General features: G+C 39.6%; 1 protein-coding gene across 1 annotated transcript in view; it reads left to right on the top strand.

The window, feature by feature from the left end:
- Window positions 1-239: 239 nt before the first annotated feature.
- The window catches only part of fhdc1 (FH2 domain containing 1), a 36,668-nt gene continuing 29,024 nt past the window's right edge, over window positions 240-7,883 (top strand). The window contains exon 1 of the mRNA XM_074689825.1: window positions 240-508. The gene's annotated coding sequence lies outside the window, so the exon portion shown is untranslated. The remainder of the gene's footprint in view (window positions 509-7,883) is intronic.

Raw genomic sequence — 7,883 nt, 5'->3', positions numbered from 1 at the left:
TGTCTGTGGGGACCTCACATAAATACATTTCACATCATAGCTGTATTAAAAACAAATCCATACTTTTTTACTCACTTACCCAACCACAAGACGTTTAATTGTGGGAGTAATAAAAAAATAGATTAAAAGATAATGTGCATACTTTCCATCGTAAACGTAACAAAACGCACCTGGAGACACTCACTCACCTGCATAAGCAATAGCAGCCTTGTGATTGCACCAGAGTCCACAAGCTGCATTTGGCGCGCGCAGGGCGCACGTGAGCGCGCCTGTTCCACCTGGCCCAATCACGTTCAAGGAAGCTCACAACACTGGTGCCGCCGCCTGCTGTCGCTGCTGCTGGGGACTGTATCCCTGCTGCGGCTTGACCAGGACGTCTGCGGCAGCAGCTCACCTGGCCGACTGATATCCTAATACACGCAGATTTTCTCCTCTGAAAAGTATCGACCACTAACTCCAGCAGGGTCGGAGCGCGTGACGTGTCCCGACGAAGCCTCTCATCCCTCCGGTAAGTGAGGCAGGACGGCACCGCCGCCGCATCCTGCTGTGTGTGTGGATGTGAAATATGTATTGACCCGCTGGAACTCCTCTGTGAAAAGTCATTGTAGCATGAGAGTGCACTGTGTTTATGCTAGCAACATTGGTGGGGTTTAAAGCTCATACCACAATTTTTATTTACTAGTAAGGTCTGAGGTAACAACAGAAGGTGTCCTGCATTGCAGTTAAGGTCCAAAATTACATCACAATGAGCATTTATCGTACTTTGAGGCCTGAATCTGTTGCTCCTCTGTGTCACGTCAAAAATAGACAAGGGAAACTGTCTGTGATAGCTGAAAATAATTGTATCTGTCTCTGAAGGTAGTATTCCACAAAGAATAAATTAGTATGCGCTTAATATTCAGCCTCAAATATACAGCCTCAAGTATAAAATGAAGGACAGTACAGTGTAACCTTAAAGAAGTTTTACTATTTAAATTTACCACCTTTTATGCATCTTTTGATTCGGATCTACAAAATAGACACTACAATGTCAATGCAGAAGTAATCTTTAGAGATATTATAGTTTAATAGTGCATAGAACGGTAAAAACCTAATTTTGGATTGTAAAACTAAGCCTAAAACGTTGACTGATTCCATGTCTTTTCAAACTAGGAGCATGTTTTTGTACACAACTGAAGCCTTCAAGTTTTACTAAGCACTCTGTAAGAACTGACTCAGACTAACTAGTTTTAAAGGATTTCCAGTTTGAATTTTAATTTAATGTTTCTCACTTAACAAAAGTCATCATATTTGTCACACTTTGTCTTTAGAGTCCACAAACAAAACAATGGATCTACTCAGGCATTTTCAGTGTTATAGAACTTTTCTCAGTATTTACAGTGTTTTAAGTGCCACTTCATAAGAAAACTCAACCTAACAGCATTCAAGTGTTTTGGTGGTTGATGTCAATCCCCACACAACTTTTTGCCCCATCTGTAGTCTCTGTCTTCTGTCCCTGTTGGGTTTGCTTTGCACCACAGCTTCCACAGCTTTTGTAAACTTTTATACATCCTGGGATGAATTAGTGGGCAATCCATTCAAGAGTGGGGAACAATACCCCCACGAAAAAAAAAACCCCAAAACAAAACACTGTGTTCCCAGGTCAGGTCAAGGGAGAGGGTGGTGACACCTCTTTGGTTGCTGTGGAAGCAGAGAGACGCACAGAAAATTCAATTCTCTGACGTCACCCTGAGTAGGGAGACGCTGGGGGACTTGATTTATTTCTGTGGGAGCAAAGAGGAGCTGAATGGTTGTTGTGGAGTTTGGTCATCTCAAGTGGTCTTTACGGCCTGAAATTTTGTCCTTGTCTTATGGATTCTATTTTAGTCTGTTAAAAAGCAGTAAGAAAATAAAAATGGCTGACAAAAGGAAAAGAAAATTAAAGAGTCATATTTTTTGCCTTCTTCTAACGACATGGCTAGAAGTCCCACCCATGTTGCAGCCCAAATCTCTGCTGAAAAAAGTCTTGTGAAGGTGGAAATGGGGTAAAATACAAGTAAAAAATTACATTTAAAGATATGGAACTTAACTTCAAGAAAGAGCTTCACGAAGGCAGCACACAGATCATAGAATCAGATAATAGGAATTACTGTTTATAATCATAAATATTGTCCATTTTCAGAAAGTGTTTTCATGGTAAATATTGTTTTAGGGATATTTCTTTGCTCAGCTCACATGTTGTATTTGTGAGTTTGTTCTGTGATCTGTGTGCATGGGACACCTTCAGTATTGTGTCCTGGGTGTATTCTTATAATGAAGCCTGGAGTGCATCTGTGCCCTTGGGCAAACACTTTTCCCCTCTGCTGCTGCCATGTAAACATGTTTGCCTTCCCTCCTGTTTCCCTGCTGTCATCTCTATGGCGACCTGAGCACCTGCTTTATTTCCACCTTTGTATAAGAACCCTGCACCTACTCCAGATCTGACGGCTTAAGCCCATAGTGGAGCTAAGTTTTTACTAAATCATTCAGTGGGGGTGTTACTGTGCTCAACATGCTGTGATTAATCTGTAAGCCTCTGTGGCAGACGACGGTTCAGTGCTGCACAGGGCTGCAAGAGAAAGCAAAGGGGTGCAGTGAGATTTGCCTGAAGCTAGTCTTGGCACTGGGCTCAGATTGCTGAAGCAACAATTGGAGAACAGAGCCAGAGGTGATAGCGATGCAGTGGTCTGCTGCAGGCCAGACACTGATCACCTGTTAACAAAAGAACAAACAGAGGGAGATTCAAAGCTCTGTTTTTTGATCCACAGCCCTGCTGAAGGTGTAGTCTGTCCCACCACGTCCCTCCTTCCTGTCATTACCTCTGGGTTTTGTTTCACCTGGTTTACTTCTCTTTGAGTCTTTGCTGCCTTTGTATTTTTCATTATGAGATCCAGTGGAATTTACTTCTCAGAAATAGTCTCAGGAAAACATTTAATGCTGCAGTTTAACTGTGTAAGAAAGTATAGGTCCTTATAAAAGTTGATGTGTGTAATGTTGGACTCATATCAATAGCGAGACTGGAAGAAGCAGAGCCAGGGCTGAACAATTAACCATGGTTTTATTGTTGTCTCAAAAAAAGTAGGTGCACTATTAACGGGGACCAAATTAGGTACTCTTATAGGTACTGACCAAATTCTGTCTGTAGTATAGAGTACCAATTTAAATAAAATCAAAAGGTACCATGTTTAGGTACCTATCCTTGTGACTGTGAGGGAGTGGAAAAGTAGGTGATTTTCCATGCTGACATTAACACTGCATCGCAAGGTTATATATTGAAGAGTAAATATTTTGAATTGAAAAACGTCAAGATTTTATTATCAAACAAATTAGTATGTATTATAACATAAACACACACAAAAGTACCAAAAATTGGTACCGTTGAGTGCCGATACCGGTTGCCAGGTACTGGGCATTGGCGCTGTATCCATTCAAATGTGAAGGGACTAGAGTCTGACCGATATGGGATATTTGGGGCCGATGCCGATACCCATACTGGGGGCAAAAAAAAGCCGATATCCAATATATCGGCTGATATCAGGTATATCAACCGATATCCGATATATCGGCTGATATAGATCATAAATTCATTGATAGACATGAGATATATACTGTATATAATCACAAATTGTTATAATACCCACATGATTCAAGACAGAGACAGAACACTATCAAATTAAAACAAGGAACTAATTATAAAACTGTCAACATAAAAACTGTAGAGTAAACCAATGATAAATAAGAACAAGCTGTAAACACAATTACAAATAAAGAAGTCAAATTGTAAACACCTGAAATAAATAAGTCAAACTTTAAACACAGCAAGTATAAAAAAAAAAAATGTAAACACACAATGTGCAACTTACACGTCGTTAAAACGCCGAATTGTAGTCTTACATTAGATAATGGTGGACGTGTGAATCAACAGTAGCATTTATCTCTGTTTATCTCACAAAAAAGCAATTCACACAATGTTAAAACGTCATTCTATAGTCTTACATTAGATAATGGTGGACGGAGGGGACAGGCACTCGGGCAGTGTGCAGCCCAACACACAGACACACAGGAGCAGGAGCGACAGAACCAAAAATTTTTATAATCCGCTACATTTTGGCCGATGTCGATTAATCGGTGACAGGCATAATCAGCCAGACAGATTAATCGGCCCAAGCGATTAATTAATCGATAATTAATCCGGACCGATTAATCGGCCGGGTTCTGAAAGGGACCTATCCCTACTGTACACACAAAAAGTGCTGCAGTTCTTGAAATTAATTATATTATTTACATGCATCATGCTCACTTGTGAACCCTGGAGCCCTGTTGACCATGTATTCTCACCATAGCTCCAACCAACCCTATAAATAAAGATCCTGCAGGTAAAAAATGAACTACTGTCATTTGGAATTATTTTAGATTTAAGAGAAATTGCTGGATATGAACAGGTGCTGTGCAAAACTTGCTAAACAATAAAAAGCCGTAATTTATAACTCATGTGCTCATTTCACTTTAGTTGATGAAACATGACATCATCATAGCAGCACTGAACAGTAGATCATCACATTTCAGCTTTTGCTTCTGTCATACAGTTGCTTAAACTCAGAGCAATATTTTTATTCTTACTGTTGGATATCATCCAGAAATTCACTTTTAGCTCTGTGTGGTCTCCACCACCTTTTGGGGAAAATGCCAAACTCTTTTGATTTGATTAAATAAAAAAAAAACTCCTAATAAATGATAACGTGATAAATTGAATTTTTAAATACCAGACAGTTTTAATGAATTGATTATAATACTTTGTGTTCAAATGCTTCAGGCTGGCATGAACTTCACATAACTGTACATGTTCATTTTATAAAGATAAAGACACTTGCTCAGATTTACATTTTGCACTGTTGGATTTTAAGAAGGTTCTGCGCAGAACTTCAAAATGCAAAAAGAAGAAATGGGAATGAGACAAAATTGAGCGATTTAATGAAAACAACAATTAAACTGAAATAGGCTGTTTATTAGCAAATCAAAAGTTTAGGACTACAGCCTTAAGAAGCCAAAATTAATGCAAAAATGAGGATTGAGCGTCATTTTCTGACAGGTATTCACACTGTCATGACACTCTGATGGCAAAGGCTAAAATGCTTTCTCTCTTTCAACATGGTCAGATTGTTCAGGCCACTTGCAGCACACCATCGCCTCTGAAGTAAGCCAGTCATTCTGAATTTCTTATACTGAGGGTTATGGAACAAAATGTCAAGTGGCAGACCCCCCCAATTTTTTATTGGAGACCCAATAGGCTGTCTGTCAATGCACAGAATGACCCAAATTAAAGCTATTACTGGTGCCGACTGCAGCCCAATCACCAACAAACAACATCTGGGAGTGAAGGGCTTTAAGAACAAAAATTCTCTTCAAAGGCCTTGTTTCCTTCAATGCCACAAAATGTGCCTGTTTGGACTTTTTCAGAGAGCACCAAACATGGGGCATTGAAAGGTGGAAGAAAGTTTTATTCACTGGTGAGAAAAAAATGAACCCTGATGGTCCTGATGGATGCCCTCTGTGAAGCCATCTTCACCACTTGGAGCAACGTAACCACTAGCCGCCTGGAAACACTCACATTTCTGCATTTTAAAGCTCTACTGAGAACCTTTTTAAAATCTAACAGTGCCAGTGTCTTGCCATTTTTAAGCCAGTCTTGAAAAGTGGTTCAGGTGTGTATGTTTTTATCCTTCTGACACAACTTCTCCACTGGTTACAAAGACACTCATGCCAGATAAACACAAAACTAGCACGCTGTTTGCTTCAATGAGTGTGAGGCTGAACACACGTTTGTGCTTGGTCACTTGTTGAGAGGATCAGCGCAAATTCTTGTTTGTTTGATCAGATTTAGAAAGCCTTCACTGTTGGTTATATGATTTGATGAATTCTCTCTGCATGGACAGGTTAGCGAGCAGGTGTGACGTTACCTGTGATACAGCTGAGATAGTCATTCATATTGGTCTTAACTGAACCCCTCTGAAGCATGTTTAAACAGTTATTGACAGAGCAGGCATGCGTGCAGTGTAAACTGGCAGCTTTAATCTTTAAAATCTGAAAACCTCTTTTCAGACGCAGGCTGTTATTAGCAGATTTATACTAAGCTGGGTGGATAAGTTGTGTTGGGGGCTCTCGTAGCACACAGTCTTTACAAAATCTTTCTCTTACTATGACTCTGCAGGGGTTTCATTATTGTAAGAGGCAGACACAGTAAAATGACTCCAGTAATCAACGTGCTATCAGAGTTGTTCTTCAGTGAAGAGGCATCTCCATAAGATTGTTCTCTAGACACTTCAGCAAAGAGGAACAGTGTTTTTTGAAGGGTGCTGTTATAAATCTGATGTAAGCTATGATGTGATTTGTTTGTTGGCAGTCCCTGTACTTAGGTCAACCACAGCTTTTAATTCCAATATGTCCCATATCATTAATCATTTCCTTGCCCTCTCAGCAGGATGTCATGTTGTAGTTGTGCAGGCTTTATATAAAGATGTAAACTTTGATAGGATCTGTCCGCAGGCCTCTGCACATTTTTACTATGTGCAAACACATAGCTGTGTATAGATTTCTGTTTCTCACCATGAAGAAGTAAATCAAGGAAAGTGCTGGTCAGCTAGAAGAGGAGATTAACATCTTTGCTAAAAGCTGTATGTAACAGTTTCTACCATAGTTATTTTCTGCCTGTAAGATATGACTTCCTGTGAGGGTTGGGTACCTTTCACATTTGAAACGATACGGTACCGATGCCCGGTACCTGGCAATCAGTATCGGTACTCAACGGTACCAATTTTCAGTACTTTTTTGTGTCTATGTGGTAAAAAATGTCAATTTGTTTAATAATAAAATATATATTTTTTTAGAACTTAACAAATTTATTCTTCAATATATAACCTTGAAATGCAGTGTTCATGCCCAGCATCAAAAATCTCCTACTCTTCCACTCCCTTACAGTCACAAGAATGCCTTTAGGTACCTAAACGTGGTACCTTTTTAATCTACATGAATCGATACCCGGTACTTTTGTCATAACTCGGTCGGTACCTGAAAAAGTACCTAAATCGGTACCCATCCCTACTTTCTGTTGAAAAAAATAAGACCATGAAATAAAGTTTAATAAAGTGATGCCCCTTGTTTCCTGCAGTCAAGCCAAGAGAGGGAATTTTGTACCAAAAACAATATCTGAAAGGTAATGAGCTGTTTGCTAATGAACAGAGTTGGCTAGAAATAAGTGGTATGCTGACCTTGAGTGTTGGGATTCAGCTGTTGAAAACCAACTGGTTGTGGAATTTAGAGATGTTTTGAGAAGTAGGAAAACACAACAGAGTGAATGAAGCTGGTCAAATTGTTTAGCTGGCAACTGTTAGCAGAACTAGCACCACCAGCCCGTAGTCCCTCTTACGGTCTAACATCTACATGCGTGAAGGGCACATTGTTCTTGCAAGTTGTTATTAGCAGGTTCTCTGCTTGTGTACATCCAGCTAATAGCAGCATGGGGGTAGCCATTTACAGAAGGTATTTCTAGCTCAGAAACAACACATAACAGCAATTACAAGTTCCCAATTAAAAAAGAAACAGACAATTTCCAGCAAGACTAGCAAGAGTGGTAACGTTCACACGCCAAATGAGCACATCCCCAACTGTAATTTTAGCTGGAAATAAGTTGAATGCTAATTCAAAACATATTAACAAAGCAAAGTCACAATGGCTAGCATTAGCATTCAAAAATGTCTTACTAGAATCACCTAAAGCATCATTGGGCAACAAAGCAAGATATTTGTTAAAACATTATAACAGCTAAGTTGCAACAGCTAACATTAGCGTTAAAATAATTCGCAGCCTAT

This window comes from Halichoeres trimaculatus, unplaced genomic scaffold (assembly GCF_033239565.1).
Source record: "Halichoeres trimaculatus isolate MK-OKI-2021-1 unplaced genomic scaffold, fHalTri1.1 fHalTri1_scaffold_2, whole genome shotgun sequence".
Lineage (NCBI taxonomy): Eukaryota > Metazoa > Chordata > Actinopteri > Labriformes > Labridae > Halichoeres > Halichoeres trimaculatus.
The sequence above is the reverse complement of the archived record's forward strand: the minus strand, read 5'-3'. Positions and strand labels throughout refer to the sequence as shown.